This window comes from Pan paniscus, chromosome 4 (genome assembly GCF_029289425.2).
Source record: "Pan paniscus chromosome 4, NHGRI_mPanPan1-v2.0_pri, whole genome shotgun sequence".
Taxonomy (NCBI): Eukaryota; Metazoa; Chordata; class Mammalia; order Primates; family Hominidae; genus Pan; species Pan paniscus.
Window position 1 is genome coordinate 126,144,575 of NC_073253.2, and position 22,601 is coordinate 126,167,175.

Genomic DNA, 22,601 nt, shown 5'->3' on the forward strand with positions numbered 1-22,601 from the left:
CCTTATTGGCAATGCTGAATCCAAGACAAAGAAGTGATAACTAAAAAGTTATCGGGAATGATAATTGACATTGAGTAATTCTAAATGAGATTAGTAAAATATAAGTAGAAGTATAAGTCAGCTTTTACCAGGTAATGTTGTGCTACAAACCACCCCAAACATCTGGGTACCTTACAAAAACAAGTTTTTTCTTACTCAGTTTCATGTTATCTACAGATTGCTCTAAATTGTCCTTTCATTGAAAGATCTTTGAGATATAATATTAAATAGACAAAAAAGCTATGAAGAAATACGTATATTATAATAAGAAACTATGTATAACAGTACTATATTCAAAATGCAATTTGTAGACCAGTGCTACTAGTTGATCATGAGGTAAGTACAGAGAATTGAGAGTAAGCACTCAGAAACCTTAAATAAATAAAAATAAAACTTAGAAAACTTTATTGGCATTGCCACAACCATTTTACTATATTTTACAAAAATATTGGTCTCCATCTCATTGGAATGTTTTAACTGGTCATTCACTACAGATAGCTTGAGAAGTACTGATACCTAATTGTCTACAAAAATACAAGATACACACTAATATTTACAAATATAAAATATCTCTAGAAATATTTGTAAGAACCTGGTAAATAGTGCTTGCTTCCATCTTCCTATTATTCACCCCCACACCAAGCTTCCCAGAAATGAGACTATAACTTTGAGTTCTTGACTTCTAGACTTTTACTCTGTGTGTGTGTGTGTGTATGTGTGTATGTGTCTATCTCTGTGTGTTTGTGTTGCTGTTGTTGAGTGGGAGATGGGAAAGGAAGTATTTGTTAACAACCTCTCCAGATTTCGAGCCTGAAATAGAAAATTGACATTGAGCGACCCTGCAGAAAAATTCACATGAAGTCCCTTTTTTTTTTTTTTTTTTCTTTTGAGACAGAGTCTCACTGTGTTGCCCAGGCTGGAGTGCAGTGGTGACATCTCGGCTCACTGCAAGCTCCGCCTCCCAGGTTCACGCCATTCTCCTGCCTCAGCCTCCCGAGTAGCTGGGACTACAGGCGCCTGCCACCAGGCCCAGCTAATTATTTTGTATTTTAGTACAGATGGGGTTTCACCGTGTTAGCCAGGATGGTCTCAATCTCCTGACCTCATGATCTGCCCGCCTAGGCCTCCCAAAGTGCTGGGATTACAGGCGTGAGCCACTGTGCTGGGCCACAAAGTCCCTTTTTAAGAGAAGGAGCTGTTTTGTCTGAGAGAGAAAGAGGTAGATATTGTGCAGTGTCTGAGGAAGGGCAAGGCTTCAGCCCAGACTGTGGCAACCCTCCTTAACTGGGAAGTGGAGAGATGAAGGTAGCAACTTGTGTTCCCCTGGGTCATGGCAGGAACTCTGATGGTGACAGATGCATGAATGTATGCATGGGCTGCAAACTGTAAATCATGGTCTTGTGCACTCCAGTGACATTCTATAGCTGAAGCTGAGAACATGGTCTCCCTGCAGCTGCAGCTGTGCCAGCACATGGTGATGGACCAGGCATTGAATAACACAAGAAGCCAGGGCATCATGGCCAGCAGAAACAGAAGATCATGCCCCTTAGCCTTTTTTCTTAAACTGAGTACACTCTGGAACTTCTTCCTATATAATGGAGGAGTGATGCCTCAAATTTTTCTGATGTTAAAGACATAGCCAAACTTGGCATGTGAGTATATTAAGATTTAGTTTCATTTAGACAAATGTAAAATATGACATCTTACACTGTTAGTGTCATGAAAAGATGGAAAAAATTTATATTTGTTAGACATAATAGAAAATTAAATTATTTAATCCTCAAGCTCTATGAGATAATCATTATCATTATCCCTATTTTATAGATTAGCAAACTGATGCTTAGAGAAATTTGCCCAAAATTTGCTGCTAGATTCTAATGAAGCTAGTACAATCTATTAATTGTCAGATCTATTGATAATTTTGGGGAAATTAGCACAGTAGAGAGAAAATAAATGGAGTTCAGGGTCAGAAAAAATGGCTTATAAATATCAAATTCTGCTGATACTACTAAATACCTAGTACTTAGCAAACATCTGTATTAGTCCATCTGCACACAGCTAAAAGGACATACCCAAGACTGGGTAATTTATAAAGGAAAGAGGTTTAATTGACTCACAGTTCCACAGGGCTTGGGAGGCCTCAGGAAACTTACAAGCATGATGGAAGGGGAAGCAAACACATCCTTCTTCACATGGTGGCAGCAAGGAGAAGTGCTGAACATAAGGGGGAAAAGCCCCTTATAAAACCACTGGGTCTCATGAGAACTCACTCACTATCATGAGAACAGAAGCATGGAAGTAACCACCCCATGATTCTATAACTTCCCACCGGGTCTCTCCCATGACATGTAGGGATTATGGGAACTACAATCCAAGATGAGATTTTAGTGGGCACACAGCCAAACCATATCATTCCACCCCTGGCCCCTCCCAAGTCTCATGTCCTCACATTTGAAAACACAATCATGCCTTCCCAACAGTCCTCCAAAGTCTTAGCTTATTTCGCCATTAACCCAAAAGTCCAAGTATCATCTGAGAGAAGGCAAGTCCCTTCCACCTATGAGCCTGTAAAATTAAAAGCAACTTAGTTATTTTCTAGATACGATAGGGGTACAGGAATTGGATAAATATACTTCTTCCAAATGGGAGAAACAAAGAGGCTACAGTCTTATGCAAGTCCAAAATCCAATACAGCAGTCATTAAACCTTAAAGTTCCAAAATGATCTCCCTTGACTCCATGTCTCACATCCAGGTCACACTGATGTAAGAGGTGGGCCCTCGTGGCCTTGGGCATCTCTGCCCCTGTGGCTTTGAAGGGTACAGCCCCCCTCCTGCCTGCTTTCATATACTGGCCTTGAGTGTCTGCAGTTTTTCCAGGTGCATGATGCAAGCTGTCAGTGGATCTACCATTCTGAGGTCTGGAAGGCAGTGGCCCTCTTCTCACAGCTCCTCTAGACAATGCCTCAGTGGGGACTGAGTGAGGGCTCTGATCCCACAATTCCCTCCTGCACTGCCCTAGCAGAGGTTCTCCATGTGGACTCCACTCCTGCAGCAAACTTTTGCCTGGACATTCAGGCATTTCCATAAATCCTCTGAAATGTAGGTAGAGGTTCCCAAACCTCAATTCTTGAGTTCTGTGCACACCCAGAACCAACACCACGTGGAAGCTGCCAAGGCTTGAGGTTTGCACCCTATGAAGCAATGGCGTGAGCTGTATATTGGTTCCTCTTAGCCATGGCTGGAGCTGGAGCAGCTGGGATGCAGGGCACCACATCCTGAGGTTGCATAGAGCAGAGGGTCCCTGGGCCTGGCTTATGAAACAATTTTTTCCTCGTAGGCCTCCAGGCCTGTGATAGGAGGGACTGCCATGAAGGTCTCTGACATGCCCTGGAGACATTTTCCCCATTGTCTTGGTGATTAACATTTGGCTCCTCATTACTTATGCAAATTTCTGCAGTTGGCTTGAATTTCTCCCCAGAAAATGGGGTTTTCTTTTCTATCATATTGTCAGGCTGCAAATTTTTCAAACTTTTATACTCCGCTTCCTCTTGAATCCTTTGCTGCTTGGAAATTTCTTCTGCCAGATACCCTAAATCATCTCTCTCAAGTTCAAAGTTCCACAGATCTCTAGGGCAGGAGCAAAATGCTGCCAGTATCTTTGCATAGCAAGAATCACCTTTACTCTAGTTCTCAACAAGTTCTTCATCTCTGAGACCACCTCAGCCTGGATTTCATTGTCCATATCACTATCAGCATTTTGGTCAAAGCCATCCAACAAGTCTCTAGGAAGTTCCAAGCTTTCTCACATTTTCTTCTTCTGAGCCCTCCAAACTGTTTCAACCTCTGCCTGTTACCCAGTTCTAAAGTCACTTCCACACCTTTGGGTATCCTTATAGCAGCACCCACTCTACTGGTACCAATTTACTGTATTAGTCCATTCTCACTCTGCCATAAGGACATACTTGAGACTGGGTAATTCATAAAGGAAAGAAGTTTAATTGATTCACAGTTCTGCAGGGTTGGGGAAGCCTCAGGGAATTTACAGTCATGGTGGAAGGGGAAGCAAACACATTCTTCTTTACATGGTGGCAGCAAGGAAAAGTACTGAGCAAAAGGGGGAAAAGTTCCTTATAAAACCACGCGATCTCTTGAGAATTCAATCACTATCTGAGAACAGCAGCATGGGGGTCAACACCCCCCGTGATTTAATTAACTCCCACGGGGTCCCTCCCATGACACGTGGGGATTATGAGAACTACAATTCAAGATGAGATTTGGGTGGGGACACAGCCAAACCATATCAACATCTAAAATATTAATTTCCAATTTTCTTTCCATTCCTCCCTTTTTTGTTGATATATAAACCTAGAAAAAATCAATAAAAATTCACATTTATTTGGAGGTCACAATAAAAACGCACATATATTTTTGCGATAACATGTACTGCAAATGGGATTTGGAAATGAGAGGAAAAGATGTCTTAAATATCACTCACTTAGGAAAATTAAACTCTACCTTACCTTTTATCTGTGAGCAATTCCCAGTCAGCCTTGAATGCATTAACCTTCAACTAAGAACACTTGTCAAAGTTTCTGGCTCTTTGAAGGCATGTATCTAGTGGCTGCAGGTAATTTTCTTGTAATTCAGAAACAGGGAAAACCAAGGGAAATAACATGGGCTTTGGAGTTAAACAAAATAGAGCCTCGGTCCTGGTTTCTCTACATACTTGCCATATAACTGCAAAAAAAAAATTCACCTTTCAGAGCTTCAGTTGTTTTACTCTATTGTCTTCATAGAATTGTGTGAGAATAAAGTGAGTTAAAACATCTAAAGCATCCTGTGGAACACTCAGGGCACTGCAAGTGCTCAATAGCTCAGTAAGAGGTTCTTATTTCATTTTAGTTTGTGCTTCTCTGTCAGATAGAGATGATGCTTTCTTATAACTCAAAGGAAAATAGTTGAGAGGTAATTTTAAAGGGCTATTGGTGTTGCAGAAAAAGATTTCTTGATTAATTAATATGACCATTTTCTTATGAATCATCCATTGCATTAGGTAACTCACATTTTTATTCCTGTAAGGCGCCTTTGTGTGCTTCAGTTCAATAGCTATTTCCTGGGCATTTACTGGCCCTATACTAGGTTCTAGGGATTTTAAATAACTAGAAGTCACCCTTCTCTCAAGGACAGGATTTCTAAGTAATAAGGAACTCAGCCTGATCATAAATTTCATGAGGATACAAGAGGTCTTACCTTTGTAACTCCTACGGCACCTGAACTGAGCTTATATTTAATGCAATGTTGCTGAATTTAACTAAATTTCTTCCAGGGTTCTATTTCCCCATAACTTAAGTTCAAATTTATTCTACAATATCATATAATCCTTAATAGTCCTATTTAGTTTATAAAGATGTCTGGAACAGTTCCAGAGATGTTTTTCTTATTTTTCTTGTTTAAGCTTCTGCCATGTTTGTAGTTTTTAATGTGCTATCCATGACTCTACAAATTCTATCATTTGTTAAATCCTTTCTTTCGTATTCTAGAGAATTCATCTTTGCATAGCCTAATACTAACAATCAAAGAGGTAAGGTTAAAAACAGGAGGAGGTAGAAGAAGATGGTGAGAATCATAATAAGGAGATACAGAAAACAAATTCTTGGAAGAACTATTAGTGAAGACATAATTATTATGCATTAACAGCTGACAGCTAGCATTAGTCCAAGGAAGCCATCTGTATTCTCTAAGTACTTCAAAAATGTAATATTCATTTGTAAATTTGTGACAGCTCTTTAGATAATGTATAATAATTTTGCAGCAATCCATTATCTGACTGAATGTGCTTTAATTTGAGGTATAATATATTTGGAATAATTTTTCCAATTCCTAAATGTACTTTCCTTCAAATATATGACATACATTTAAAGTGTCATTTAAAAGATTAAAATGAGTCCAAAATTTCCTCCTTTCCTTATTTGGTTCTTCTCTGTTCTATCTATAGGCCTCTGAACAGTGTCTCTGGCTTGATCAATGGAACCTATGTAATTGTCTTGAAAAATACATTTAGTCCTCAGGAAGGAACATCTACCATCATCCTGCCCAAGCTAAGGCTACCTGAATGTGCTGAGAAATTTTGATGAGGAAATGCTGCAGACCTGGACTAATAATTAAGGAAAAGTTACTGATGAAAGACCGTGATAGACAATGCAGTGAGACAGCCTATTGCATGTACTCCACAATAAATTCTCAAGGTTTTTCAAAGAATCCATATACAGCTAAAATTGGTTTGGGGTTTTTTATAAGATAACCCCAGCCAGCCTGCTCAAGGGCATGTTGTCCAGAGTGACTTCTTATTAGCTGCCAGATAATCAGTTTACCCCACTTTCACTCCAAAAAAATGCAGATACTAACTCCACTGATCCCAGAATTCCTATGGTTTGTTTTGTTTTGTTTTTCTTTACCCACATTCCTATAAAACCTGTTCCTCGATGACAGTACAGTGATCCCTGCCATGGAAGATTTGTTCTAGGACCCCCCATGGATACCAAAATTCACAGAGGCTCAAGTTCCTTACATAAAATGGTGTAGTATTTGCATATAACTTACACACATCCTCCTGGATACTTTAAATCTTATCTCCAGATTACTTATGATACCTAATATGATGAAAAGTGCTATAAAATAGTTGTTATACTATATTATTTAGGGAATAATAACAAGGAAAAATGTACATGTTCTAAACAAATAATCTTTTTCCAAATATTTTTGATCCACAGTTAAATCCACAGACACAGAACCCACAGATACAGGGGGCTGACTGTACACCAGCTATCTCCTTTAAATGTGAATAAGCTATTTTTCTTGCAGGCAACTAACTAAAATGCCTAAGCTGTTCTTCAACAGTCCCAACACAAGTAAGTAGCCCAATTGTAAGGGTAAGTCCAAGAAGATTTTCTCAAAAACAATAAAATAATTTAGAATCACACAATTAATGGCAAAAATAAACAGAATGGACTCCTGAAAACTACAGAGCAAGTTAATAAGGACTCATCATTTCACTTTCTGGTTCTACTTGGCCTTTTGATTGAAAACAAATTCCACCAGAAGGGAAAATGAAAACTAGTATCAAGAAAGCACAATGAGGTCATCATAAGAGGACACCCAGTAAGAAGGATCTTCTCATGTTCAACTAAACAATCAGACTCACAAGACTATCATAGGCCCCACTTGGCCTTAGCTGACTCTAAAAGACATAGGACAGGAGCCACAGTTGCCAGCATGGAAGTGTAGCATCAGGATTCTTCAAGTGAAGTCCTTGCAGCAGTTTATGCAATGGTCTACACAGACATACAGCAGCTGTTCTCTTTGCTCCCTCACCTCACCCCCGTAAAAGAAAAATTGCACTGGAAATCTGTTAAAAATGGCGAGGAAGACTCCATTCGAGACTATTGCAATATGGACAGAGACTGAACTAAACTCCTCTGGAATAAAAGGCAGAATTTTTAAATGCTGTGATGAGCTAATGGAAAAGTACAGGAGGACTTTAGTGGGGAGGTTGGTCAATGTGATTAGGCTATCTCTGTTTACTAATTGCCCCTTATCAGAGTTAGTCTCCTATCTCTCCACAAACACTGGGAGAAAGGAGTCCTATCTTTCAAAGGGATGGCTCCTAAACCCTTAGGAAATTCATTTTTAGGTTGTAGAAGATTTAAATTTCAAAGGGGCAGAGTGGAAGCTTTCTGAAGTTAATGCTCTAAGAAGAAGGCGATCATTAGAGAAATGCAAATAATTATACAATCAGGAGCCTATCATCAGGAAGAACATGGAAAGTTCAGTCACAATGAGGGGAATGTTAAGGCTGTCTTGGTCACCCCCAGGTAACAGCGCAGGTGCAAGGAGGCATGAAACACATCAGCTAAAATGCCTCCTGCCCCACAGGAGCCTGTATCTCTAGAAATAGTTCCATAGGTCCCACAGAGACATGTCCAACTACAGGAATCACCACAATCATAGAAGGCCAGAATTATGACTTCCCATCAGACCAGACAAAATTTACCAATCAAAGGTCTTTTTATAACTTTTAAGTTCAAAGGCACATCTGCAGGTTTGTTATATAGGTAAACTTGTGTCATGGGGGGTTGTTGTACAGATTATTTCCTCACTCAGGTATTAAGACCAGCACCCATTAGTTATTTTTCCTGGTTCTCTCCCTCCTCCCACCCTTCATGTTCCATTAGGCCCCAGTGTGTGTCACCTCCTTCCATGTGTCCATGTGTTCCCATCATTTAATTTCCACTTATAAGTGAGAAGATGTGGTATGTGGTTTTCTGTTCCTGTATTAGTTTGCTGAGGATAATGGCCTCCAGCTCCATCTATGTCCCTGCAAAGGACATTATCTCATTTCTTTTTGTGGCTGCATAGTAACATGTGCCAAATTTTCTTTATCCAGTCTATCATTGATGGGCATTTAGGTTGATTCCATGTTTTTGCTATGTGAATAGTGCTGCAGTGAACATATGCATGCATGTGTCTTTATAATAGAACAATTTATATTCCTTTGGGTATATACCCAGTAATGGGATTGCTGGATCAAATGGTACTTCTATGCTTTGGTCTTTGAGGAATCACCACACTGTCTCTCACAATGGTTGAACTAATTTACACCCCCACCAACAGTGTATAAGCATTCCTTTTTCTCCACAACCTCACCAGCATCTGTTATTTTTTGACTTTTTAATAATAGTCACTCTGACTAGTGTGAGACACTATCTCATTGTGGTTTTGATTTGCATTTCTCTAATGATCAGTGATGTTGAGCTTTTGTCATATGATTATTGGCCACATATATGTCTTCTTTTGAGAAGTGTCTGTTCATGTCATTTGCCCACTTTTTAATGGGGTTGCTTGTTTCTTGTAAATTTAAGTTCCTTATAGATGCTGGATATTAGACCTTTGTCAGATACATAGTTTGAAAAAATGACCTTCTATTCTATAGGTTGTCTGCTCACTCTGTTGACAGTTTCCTTTGCTGTGCAGAAGCTCTTTAATTTAATTAGGACCCATTTGTCAATTTTTGCTTTTCTCACAATTGCTTTTAGCATCTTTATCAAGAAATATTTGCGCATTGCCTATGTCCTGAATGGTATTGCCTAGGTTGCCTTCTAGGGTTTTTATAGTTTTGGGTTTTACATTTAAGTCTCTAATCCATCTTATGTTAATTTTTGCACACGGTATAAGGAAGGTGTCCAGTTTCAATCTTCTACATATGACTAGCCAGTTATCCCAGCACCAGCACCATTTATTGAATAGGAAATCATTTCCCCATTGCTTGTTTTTTTCAGGTTTGTCAAAAATCACATAGTTGTAGATGTGCAGCCTCATTTCTGGGTCTCTATTCTGTTCTATTGGTCTATTTGTCTGATTTTGTACAATTACCATGCTGTTTTGGTTACTGTAGACCTGTAGTATAGTTTGAAGTTGGGTAGCATTATGCCTCCAGCTTTGTTCTTTTTGCTTAAGCTTGCCTTGGCTATTTGGGCTCTTTTTTGGTTCCATATAAATTGTAAAATAGTTTGTTCTAGTTCTGTGAAGAATCCCAATAGTAGTTTAATAGGAAGCACTGAATCTATAAATTACTTTGGGCAGTATGGCCATTTTAACAATATTGATTCTTCCTATCCATGAGCATGGAAGGTTTTTCCATTTGTTTATGTTATCTCTGATTTCTTTGAGCAGTGTTTTATAGTTCTCCTTGTAGATATCATTCATCTCCCCTGTTAGCTGTATTCCTAGGTATTTTATTCTTTTTGTGGCAATTGTGAACAGGATTGAGTTCCTGGTTTGGGTCTCTTCTTTTCTGTTGTTAGTGTATAGGAATGCTAGTGATTTGCACATTGATTTTGTATCCTGAGGCTTTGCTCAAGTTGTTTATCAGCTTAAGAAGCTTTGGGGCTGAGACTATGGGGTTTTCTAGATATAGGATTATATTGTCTGCAAACAGTGATAGTTTGACTTACTCTCCTCCTATTTGGATGCCTCAATGCTCATTTTTACCACAAGCAATGCTTCCTAATAACAGAGTTGATATTTTATATTTGCTGGGTTTTCAGGAGTATATAAAAAAATATGTTTATCTGGGAATAAAATTCCCATGCAGAAGGGGAACAGTTATCTTTCACTCTGGTTTGTTTGTTGGTTTGTTTAAGACAGAGTCTCTCTCTGTCTCCCAGGCTGGAGTACAGTGGCACCATCTTGGCTCACTGCAACCACCACCTCCTGAATTCAAGTGATTCTCCCACCTCAGCCTCCCGAATGGCTTGGATTACAGGTGCACATCACCACAGTGGGCTAAGTTTTGTATTTTTAGTAGAGATGGGTTTTCGCCATGTTGGCCCGGCCAGTCTCGAACTCTTGGCCTTAGGTGATCTGCCCACCTTGGCCTCCCAAAGTGCTGGGATTCCAGGAATAAGCCACTACTTCTGGCTCTTTTATTCTCTATAGGTATAGTGAAAATGTTGTATTTTACCTCTTTGCTTTTTCTCCAGAAGCCCTCTCTCTAGTCTTCCAAAAACATGCACATCCATGGGAACACATGCACACACAAATACACACACTCATGCCTGCACATCCAATCTGTCATATTTTCCTCCACCACTCAAAATTGTCTAAAAATCCTTCTTAGTAAAAGCTTTCTTTCTACAATTTCACTATTTTGCAATTCTACTAAGTTAAATGAGTATATGATACATGTTACTGATTTTGAACTTGTACTTAGTTCTCTCAGTGTTCTGATTTTCTATTTCCCATCCTTTCCTTATAATTCATTTCTCCTACCCTGGAAAGCAATCTTCTATGGACATATATACTTGTGTATTGATTATAGACTTTGTCCATTTGATCTGTATTTATCCAGTTATTGCCCACATGGTCAGTCCCTCTTCTATGCACTAAGTAAATACGTGTCCTTTCTGTTGTGGAGGTTGGCTGTTTGAATATAATGAACCTAATTTCTTTCTAAAATTGTTTGATAAAAATTGTTATAAAAGATTTATGCCTGGGTAATAAAATAGAAAATGAAAACTGGAAACTAACGAAAAATGTACCCAAATGTGTTAAACATAAGGATTAAAATAATTGCTATAATTATACCACAGATTTAATTCTGAGTCTCCTAGAATGCAGCTGGAAAAAATATATATAGTGTCACAATGTACATTAAAAGAAAAAAGCAAAACAGTTTTTTCTGAGAAAACAAAGTTTTGGTTTTATTTTGAGGTGGTTTTTTGTTAGTAAATCCTAAAATAAATTTCTTTCCAGAAGCATTATATAGGTAATTCTGTTGCAAAAGTTAACTTAACATATATTTTGTAATATAGCAACGGAAGTAGACATAGGTACCATTCAGTTGTTTCTTAAAACAATTTTGAATAATAAGTTGAGCAATATATAAATGTACAAGTTAGCAAATTGTGGTGATTCTATAAAGGCCTAAATGAGTATGGTACTCATATATAGTTATTTCATTTCTACATAGAGCCTAGAATAGGACCAAAAGCACCAGGAGGAGACAAATGGTATCTCTCCTTCAAAATCCTTCCCCAAATGAAATTCATCTCAGCCAAATGAAGAGTAGGTGATGCAAAGTCATCTATATGTTTCGATAATCTGATGAGTACAGTGGAGTTGCTTACTGATGCCTGAGAAGAGATCTGTATATTCTAGAAACCAAGAGAACAGGTGGTAGAGTTTACATTTTGCTAATTAAAAAAAATTAGCTAATGTTATCTCATAGAACATCTATATGAAGGTGCAGCTCAGAAGTAACTCCACACATGAACAAGATTTTCCTTTGGAAAAATTCTTGGCCTCGATTGAGCACTTGATCAACAAAGTTTCTGAATGAACTCCCAAAGACCAGCCTCATGGATCATGGGAGTTTATTTAACCAAGAAATGTTTTGATATAGGGTGCTTCTACTCATGACCCCATAGACTGGGGCAAACTCTGGTTGTTCCCCTTTTAGCACCTGCAAGCCAGAATTAATTAGCTACAAAATGTACTCTCTGATCAGAAAACTAGTTTCCTTGCAAGGTAGAGTTATCCATTAGTGACTTTTCATTTATTGAAGAACACACGCCATAGGAAATATTATTTGTTTAGTTTTCTTTTTAAAAAAATTTATGTTGTAGAATTCTTTATGGCAGTAGTTGAATGGCAAAGGCCAATTATCTTTTGATTTTGTTACTGTCTCATGATAATGACCAATATTGCCAGTATACAGGAGCATATGTCTCCTCTTCTATAAGGATTGGGGGCATAAGTTCAGTCCATCTAAGAAGACTATCAAACAGTAAAGTTGTAAAATAAAATTAAAGGACAAGGGTAGTGCTGATTGTCATTCTTCTTTGCCCTACTCCTTGTGGTGTTATAAAAGCACACATTTTACAATGTGCAGCAAAAATCAAGAATATATATCAAGGCCACAAATCTTGTCTTTTTAGCAGTGCCAAAGTGGGTGAAAAAAAATTACCCTATACTGTTACATGAGCTACTCATTTGGAATACAAATAAATCATTTTGCATTAAAACATAGATTGCAGTCACTCAGAAGCAAAGCTGGTTTTGTCTGTTGGACTTGGGAAAAATAATCAAGAATAATATGGAAAAAAAAGATCTAGATTAGTCACAGCTGATCTCCTCTATAGTGAATTTAATTTACTCAGCAGTGTAATTCTCGGAAAGCCTTGGGAAACAGTTATTTTCATCAAACTGCATTTCTGTATTTTACTAGGTTAGTTACCTAACTTTAAAAGGTTAATAAAAATTATGATCTCTTAGGTAAAACTGAGGAAAATACACACAGGATTTAAGAGGCTTGCCCATACAAAAGAAGAGGCATTTTCACTTTCACTTTTGTCAATGCTTCTATTAGACGGGGACGTTTTATCTGTTTGCTATGCTCATATCCCAATCTCTAGATTTTTGAAAGCCCTATTATGCAGTGATTATTCTGCATTAAGTCAGTGTTCTCCATGAATCAGAACTCCTACCGTTCTACTGTTTCTTCCCTTCCCCATTACCCCATCATGACTAACTTTAACAGGAGAGAGATGGATTGAGAAAGCATTCAGTAACTTACTTATTCACCTGTTTGTCCCACAGATATTTGTTGAATGCATACCACATACGAGACACTGCTATTTGCTAGGGATAAAGCAAGAATAAGACAGATATGTGTCTTTGTCTGTATGGAGCTTAGAAGGTAGTGAAATAAAAGAACAAATCCTAAAACAAAACTATCAGGGTGGTGAGTGCACCATATAGCATAATTTCAGGTGCTTGGGGAAGAGGGAGCAGGGACCATGGAAGGGCTTCTTAAAGAAGGTGACATTTAGGCTGATCTAAGACTGGAATAATGAGAAGGAGTTATTAAATCATCTTATTCTGTAATCTACATGTATGCAAAGATAACTTATATATGAAAAAATTCAAATGTTTCTATCCGTCAGTTTATGCTTCCAAGTGTCCCATCCCACAAAGATGACTCAGCATAAACAATAAAGGAATGGTGTCAACAGCTGGCTTCTTATTCAGAGGTTTTGCTCTCCTGGGAGCATTGAATATTTGAAACTTTTTGTTTACCTTTAATATTACCCTCAGCTCTTTATCTTTAAAAAAAAAAAAAGCCTAAAGTGTTGCTTGTGATTACTGAGAATTTTCGTTTGTTTGTTTCACCGCTTTCCTATAACTTCTACCTTCACTTTTGAGCAGCAGTTCTTAATCTAGATTACCGTTCAGGGAACTCATAACTTTGATGGGAAAAAATTGCATCTTTACCACCTTCATCTTTACTTCACTAACCTCTAACCTCTAAATAAATGTAACATTTCCTTCATCATGAAAACAGGCAACAAACCATGGAAGCATTAGCAGTGCTTATGACTTCATCATCAATAAAAACCAAAGATATTTTCCTATCACAGTAGAGCTATTACATATACTTCAAATATTTTTTTCACCAATACTTAAAAATTACAGTGGCTATTAGAACTGCCACTAGATGATATGCAATTGTGATCTTTCTACTTACAGCCACTCAGGATACATGGCTAGCCAACTACTTGGCACCTAGACGTCATTCCATCACCAAAATGGTGGCAATCTTATGTTGGTGGTCCAGGCATCTACTCCGCTTTCTGATATTTTCTATCTACAATTGTTTATTCATCAAGACATGGACAGATGTAAGTCATCTTCGTTACTGTTTCAAGTTTCCCAAAACTGGACAATTCCAATGAGATTGCTTAAATTCCTGTAAGATGTACCCTTTTGTAAAGTGACATAGGAGTGTGTCAACAACCTTCACCCTGACCTACCTCTTAATAAATTTTAACTGTAATTTGCCTATATTTAAATTGTCTTGATCTATTCAGCTGCTGTAACAAAAATGCCATAAATTAGATGGCTTATACACAATAGAAATTTGTTGCTCATAGTTCTGAAGGCTGGAAAGTTCAAAATCAAGACACCACCAGAATCAATGTCTAATGAAGGTTTACTTTCTCCTTCATAGGATACATCTCACTGAATCCTCAAATGGTGGAAGGGGCTAGCTATCTCTCTGGGGTCTCTTTTATAAAGGCACGAATCCCATTCATGAAGGTGGAGCCCTAATTACCTAATCAACTCCCCAATGCCCCACCTTCTAATACTATAACATTGAAGATTAAATGAATTTGGAGGAGACACAAACATTCAAACCACAGCATAAATGTGCTTTCATATTATATAATGTTAATGAAAATTCATTTTTTATATTTTTATAATTAGACTATCATGAATTTCCTTTGTAATTTTACATGCATTCTTTTTATTTTATACACTTAGAAACATTTCTTCCTTCTGGGAAGCAATGTATAGGTCTCATACCAAATTGCCAATGGAACTACAAAGTTAAGAATCTCTGCTTTAGAGTAATGCTCTCCTGATTGGTTACTTTGAAATTATATGTTGAATTATAATGCTTAAAGGAGCCTTTATGGAGCTTCCAGAAGGACAGTATTGGCCTTGTACTGGTAAAACTTGTATACTTAGGTAAAGAACATAGCAAAGGTGGCCTCTTCTAATTTATATTTGATCATATTTCTGCTTTCATGCAGATAAACAATTATCAACCTGGTTTGGGGAGGTGCCTACATTTTTGTTGAAGTATAACACACATACAGAAACGTGCACAAATTGTACATTTATGTACACAAATCATAAAATATAATCACAAAATAAACATGCCATATAACTACCATCCAAGTTAAAAAATAGAACATTCTAACACCCCAAAATTCCCCTTCATGCACCTTCCCAATCACTACTCTCCCTCAAAGGCTACCACTCTCTTGACTTCTAAAACTATAAATTAGTTTTGCCTATAGTGAACTTTATATAAATAAAAATAGCCATAAGATTCAGCAATGTTTATGTGTGTAGCTATAGTCTAGTCATTATTGGTGCTATATGGTATTTCATAGTATAAATATACAACATTTTACTTTTAAATGAACATACCATCTGTTTTATTACGGATGGACAATTGGATTGTTTCCATTTGGGGGCCATTACAAATAATGTTTCTGTGAACATTATCATCATGTCTTCTGGAGTACATGAGAATGACTAATAAGTATGCAAATATTCAATTTCAGTAGATAAGTCAAACAGTTTTCTAAAGCAACTGTACCAATTTGCATGCCATCAACAATGTATGAAAGTTACAGTAGTTCCACACCTTCACCAGTATGTAGTATTATCAATCTTATTTTTAGCTATTCTGAGGTATAGTGGCATCTAATTGCTATTTTAATAACATGTAATATAAAAGACATAAGACAGAAGTTAACATACCAATTCTCCAAAAAACATATTTCAATTTCTAACAGCATGGGCAAAAGTTTTTTATTAAATACACAATGCTTATGTAAAAAAAAAGACAAATTTTCTCTTACATTTTGTGTCATTGAAAAAAAGGAGAGTCTAAATTACTGGATTTTTATCTACTATTCTCTGTAAGAACTTAATGATAATGAATACCCACATGATGCCTGATCCCCCGGATCTCACAGTCAGGAAAGAGATGCAGTCAACGAACAGGCGTTAACAAGGCAGTCTGATAAGCACTTATGGACGCATATAGGGTGGCACTGATCCTGTCTCAGGAGGCCTGGAAATTGAGTCTAAGTTTAGACATAAAGAAAAAGTAAGCTCCAGATGGGTGCACAAGTGAGGATAAGGTAATTAACGACAAAGGGAACAGCTTATAAAAAGGTCTAAGCGCATGGCTGAAGCCCAAAGTGAATGACAGTAAGAAGTATCTGAAGATGAGACTAGAGAGCTTGCCAGGGGCTGGATTACTGGGGCATCTGTAAGCCACATAAGGAATATGAACTTTATTATTCGGGGTGCTACAAGAAGATTTCTTGAAAACAAGTTATGTGATCAGATTTGCAATTTACAAAGAGTTTTCTGGCTGCAATATGTAGAATACATTGCTGTGAGAAGCAGATAGACCCAGAAGTGGGGGTGCTAATTTGGAGGCTGCTGCAACAATGTGGGAGAGACATGATAGGGTCATTTAGGGATATCTATTAGTAGAGTGGCAGTATGAATGGGATCTTAGGGAGTAGGTCCAAGATTAAGGGATGACTTCAAGATAAAATCAACAGAACGTAATGATGGAGTCAAAATTTGATGGAAAAAGAATAAGAAGCCAAGAATGACCCACAAGGGATTTCAAAAAGATGGCAGCCTGTCATCCCCTCCTCCCCCACCATCATGACCACCAATTCCCTGAGACACTAACATAAATGAAATAAATAAGATGGAATGTGAATATATCTCAAGTGCAGCTGAGGTCAAAAGTTTTAGAAAACCGGCATGGGGGGTTGGCATGCACAGTGGGAGAGACTCTGTGAGGTTGCTTAGGCTCATGGGCACAGGCACCTAACTTATCCATTATTTCTGCAACCACATCATGCTGGATGTTGCTAGATCCCTCAGTGCCACAGCCTAGCATAAAAAATGGCCCAGTGAGTGACAGAATTGTAGGTGCCTTTAAGTAGGTGATGACATATGTTTATCACAGCACAATTCACAATTGCAAAATATGAAATCAACCTAAGTGCCCATAAATCAAAGAGTGGATAAAGAAAATGTGGTATACATGCCATGGAATACTCTTCAGCCACAAAAAAAAGAATAAAATAATGTGTTTTACAGCAACCTGAATGGAACTGGAGGCATCATTTTGTTTGTTTGTTTGTTTTTTCTTTTAAGTTCTGGGATACATGTGCAGAATGTGCAGGTTTGTTACACAGGTATACATGTGCCATGGTGGTTTGTTGCACCTATCAACCCATCATCTAGGTTCTAAGCCCCACATGCATTAGGTATTTGTTCTAATGCTCTCCCTCCCCTTGCCCCCCACTCCCCAACAGGCTCCAGTGTATGTTGTTCCCCTCCCTGTGTCCATGTGTTCACATTGTTCAACTCCCACTTATGAGTGAGAACATGTGGTATTTGGTCTTCTATTCCTGTGTAGTTTGCTGAGGATGATGGCTTCCAGCTTCACCCATGTCCTTGCAAAGGACATAATCTCATTCTTTTGTATGGCTGCATAGTATTCCATGGTGTACATATGCCACATTTTCTCTATCCAGTCTATCATTGACGGGAATTTGGGTTGGTTCCAAGTCTTTGCTATTGTAAATAGTGTTGCAATAAACATACGTATGCATGTGTCTTTATAGTAGAATGATTTATAATCCTTTGGGTATATACCCAGTAATGGGATTGCTGGGTCAAATGGTATTTCCTTGGTTCTAGATCCTTGAGGAATCACCACATTGTCTTCCATAATGGTTGAACTAATTTACACTCCCACCAACAATGTAAAAGCGTTCCTATTTCTCTACAGCCTTGCCAGCATCTATTGTTTCCTGACTTTTTAATAATTGCCATGCTAACTGGCATGAGACGGTATCTCATTGTGGTTTTGACTTGCATTTTTCTAATGATCAGTGATGATGAGCTTTTATTCATATATTTGTTGGGTGTGTAAATGTCTTCATTTGATAAGTGTCCATTCATATCCTTTGCCCACTTTTTGAGGGGGTTGTTTGTCTCATTGTAAATTTAAGTTCCTTGTAGATTCTAGATATTAGGCCTTTGTCAGACAGGTAGATTGCAAAAATTTCTCCCATTCTGTAGGTTGCCTGTTCACTCTGATGATAGTTTCTTTTGCTGTGCAGGAGCTCTTTAGTTTAATTAGATCCCATTTGTCAATTTTTGCTTTTGTTGCAATTGCTTTTCGTGTTTTAGTCATGAAGTCTTTGCCCATGTCTATGTCCTGAATGGTATTGCCTAGGTTTTCTTCTAGGGTTTTGATGGTTTTGGGTTTTACATTTAAGTCTTTGATCCATCTTGAGTTAATTTTTATAAGGTATATGGAAGGGGTCCAGTTTCTGTTTTCTGCATATGGCTAGCCAGTTTTCCTAAGACCATTTATTAAATAGGGAATCCTTTCCCTATTTCTTGTTTTTGTCAGGTTTGTCAAAGATCAGATGGTTGTATGTTGCGGGAAGTCAGGGACCCCAAACGGAGGGACCAGCTGAAGCCATGGCAGAAGAACATGGATTGTGAAGATTTCATGGACATTTATTAGTTCCCCAAATTAATACTTTTATAATTTCTTATGCCTGTCTTTACTGCAATCTCTAAACATAAACTGTGAAGAGTCCATGGACACTTATCACTTCCCCAATCAATACCCTTGTGATTTCCTATGCCTGTCTTTACTTTAATCTCTTAATACTGTCATCTCGTAAGTCGGGGAGGATGTATGTTGCCTCAGGACCCTGTGATAATTGCATTACCTGCCCAAATTGTAGAGCATGTGTGTTTGAACAATATGAAATCTGGGCACCTTGAAAAAAGAACTGGATAACAGCAATTGTTCAGGGAATAAGAGAGGTAACCTTAAACTCTAACCGCCGGTGAGCCAGGTGGAACAGAGCCATATTTCTCTTCTTTCAAAAGCAAATGGGAGAAATGTCACTGAATTCTTTTTCTCAGCAAGGAACATCCCTGGGAAAGAGAATATGCGCCTGGGGGTGGGTCTATAGATGGTCCCCTTGGGTGTGGCTGTCTTCTATGGTTGAAACTATAGGGATGAAATAAACCCCAGTCTCCCATAGCGCTCCCAGGCTTATTAGGAAGAGGAAATTCCCACCTAATAAATTTTGGTCAGACCGGTTGCTCTCAAAACCCTGTCTCCTGATAAGATGTTATCAATGACAATGGTGCCCGAAACTTCATTAGCAATTTTAATTTCACCCCGGTCCTGTGGTCCTGTGATCTCGCCCTGCCTCCATTTGCCTTGTGATATTCTATTACCTTGTGAAGTATATGATCTCTGTGACCGACACCTATTTGCACACTCCCTCCCCTTTTGAAAGTCCCTAATAAAAACTTGCTGGTTTTGTGGCTTGTGGGGCATCACGGAACCTACTGACATGTGATGTCTCCCCCAGATGCCCAGCTTTAAAATTTCTCTCTTTTGTACTCTGTCCCTTTATTTCTCAAACCGGCCAACACTTAGGGAAAATAGAAAAGAACCCATATGACTATTGGGGCAGGCTCCCCGATAGTTGTAGATGTGTGGTGTTATTTCTAAGATTTCTTTTCTGTTCCATTGGACTATATATCTGTTTTGGTACAAGTACCATGCTGTTTTGGTTACTGTAGCCTTGTAGTATAGTTTGAAGTCAGGTAGTGTGATGTCTCCAGCTTTGTTCTTTTTGCTTAGGATTGTCTCAGCTATATGGACTCTTTTGGTTCCATATGAAATTTAAGGTAGTTTTTTCTAATTCTGTGAGGAAACTCAATGGCAGCTTGATGGGAATAGCATTGAATTTATAAATTACTTTGGGCAATATGGCCATTTTCACAATATTGATTCTTCCTATCCATGAGCATGGAATGTTTTTCCATTTGTTTGTATCCTCTTTTATTTCGTTGAGCAGTGGTTTGTAGTTCTCCTTGAAAAGGTCCTTCACATCCCTTGTAAGTTGGATTCCTAGGTATTTTATTCTCTTTGTCGTAATTGTGAATGGGAGTTCACTCATGATTTGGCTCTCTGTTTGTCCGTTCTTGGTATATAAGAATGCTTGTGATTTTTGCACATTGATTTTGTATCCTGAGACTTTGCTGAAGTTGCTTATCAGCTTAAGGAGTTTTGGGGCTGAGACAATAGGGTTTTCTAAATATAAAATCATGTCATCTGCAAACGGAGGCAGTTTGACTTCCTCTCTTCCTATTTGAATACCCTTTTCTTTCTCTTGCCTGATTGCCCTGTGGTGGCCATTATTCTAAGTGAAGTAACTCAGGAAGCAAAAACCAAATACCATTTATAAGTGGGAGCTACACTATGGGCATGCAAAGACATACAGAATGCTATCTGAGACACTGGAGACTCAGAAGAGGGGAGGGTGAGAAGGGAAGGAAGGATGAAAAACTACCTATTGGGTACAATGTACACTAGCCAGGTAATGGGTACAATAAAATTCTAGACTTCACCACTATACAATTCATCCTTGTAACTGAAAACAACTTGTACCCCTAAAGCTACTGAAAATTTTTAAAAGTAAGCAGTGAGGTAGAATGAAGCAGTCACCTCCCTCCTGTGCCAAAAACCAACCTAAATGCAGACATCTCAATGGATTACAGTGAGGTTTTTTGACAACTACAAGGAAAGGTCTTTCTCCTCCCATCCTCACCCCCCAACTTTCACTTTAAGATATGTAAATTCCCTGAAAATTAGATACAATTTCAGAAAAAGAGGGAAAATACCTAAATCGACTAAGATATCATTACTGTCAGCCACTAGACTGGTTGTTTAAATGAGAAACTAATTTGTTATGGCACAATGAAGAGTTACTTTTACTACATACTAAATAAAGAAAGTAAGATTTGCATTTCTACACTTTTGGGTGATTTTTCTCCAAAATGCTTGGCCACCCATTTGTAGAGTGGATTAGAGATTCTCTAGGCAGGTGTGAGTGAAGGACAACAGGAAAGAAAGTGGGAGAACCTATCAAGAGAGCATAGTTCAATGACAGTCCACAGAATCTAGACTTAATAATAAAGAAAATGAAAATGGAGAGAAGCTAACATGTATAGAAGAATCAGGCAGCCCAAGGAGCTCTTAGAATTCACCATAAGACTAAGGATCAGGAGCAATGGCACTGAATGACAGGTACTGAGAGTGGGTGGTAGGGTTAGAGAGCATAATGTTTATACTGTGGGAATTAAAACCTTGAACTTTGCACAGATATCATAAATTTTAATCCAAGCTCTACCACTTTCTTACTGTATGATCTTGAATATTTAACCACTCAGCGCCTCACTTTCTCTCTCAGTAAAATGGGGATCAAAATAGTACCTACTTCACAGAGTTGATTTCAAAATTAAATAAAACAATAAATATAAAAATTACAGCTCAGTGCCCTAGTGCAGAGTAAGTGCTTAATCTGTGTTAGGTATTATGGTTGTAAAACAATTACTGTTATGGGATTCAGGGTGACACAGGGTCCACAATGTGAATAAGGAAGTGTATGGCTGATGTGGAAAGACAGTTTAAGGCTTTAAAATTAAAGAAGTCACATCTCACTCTATGCAATTAAAAGTGGCCATGCAGCAGACTGAATGCTTTGCTGCTTAGCTATTTCTTTCACCAGATACCCTAGTTCATTGCTCAGAAGTTCTACATTCCATAAAATCCTAGGACATGGACACAATTCCACCAAGTTCTTTACAACGGTATAGGAAAGATGACATTTATTCCTGTTTCTAATACACTGTGCTTCATTTCCATCTGAGATCTTATCAGAATGACCTTTATTGTCCATATTTCTACCAACATTCTGGCCGTGACTACTTAAGGAATCTCTAAGAAGATTCCAACTTACTCCACTGCTCCTTTTCCAGAAAAGAAGAATGTCTCTTCTTCTTCTGAGCCCTCACTAGAATCACTCTTAATGCTCTATTCACTACAATACAGGTTTTCTCTAGCCTGCTTCTCCAAATTCTTCCAGCCTCTACCCATTACCCAGCTCCAAAGCCACTTCTACATTTTCAGGTATTTGTTATACCACAGCCTCACTTTTCTGTACCTTTTTTTTTTTTAGCCAGGGCCTCTCACTGTGTCACCCAGGCTGGAGTGCAGTGGGGTAATCTCGGCTCACTGCAATCTCCACCAACTAGGTTCAAGTAATTCTCCCACCTCAGCCTCCCAAGTAGCTGGGACTATAGGCACATGCCACCACACCCAGCTAATTTTTGTATTTTTGGTAGAAATGGGGTTTCACCATGTTGGTCAGGCTGGTATTGAACTCCTGACCTCAAGCGATCCACCTGCCTCAGCCTCCCAAAGTACTGGGATTACAGACATGAGCCACCATGTCCGGCCCCAGTTTTCTGTCTTACTCTGTTTTCTGCTGTTGTAACAGGATACCACATA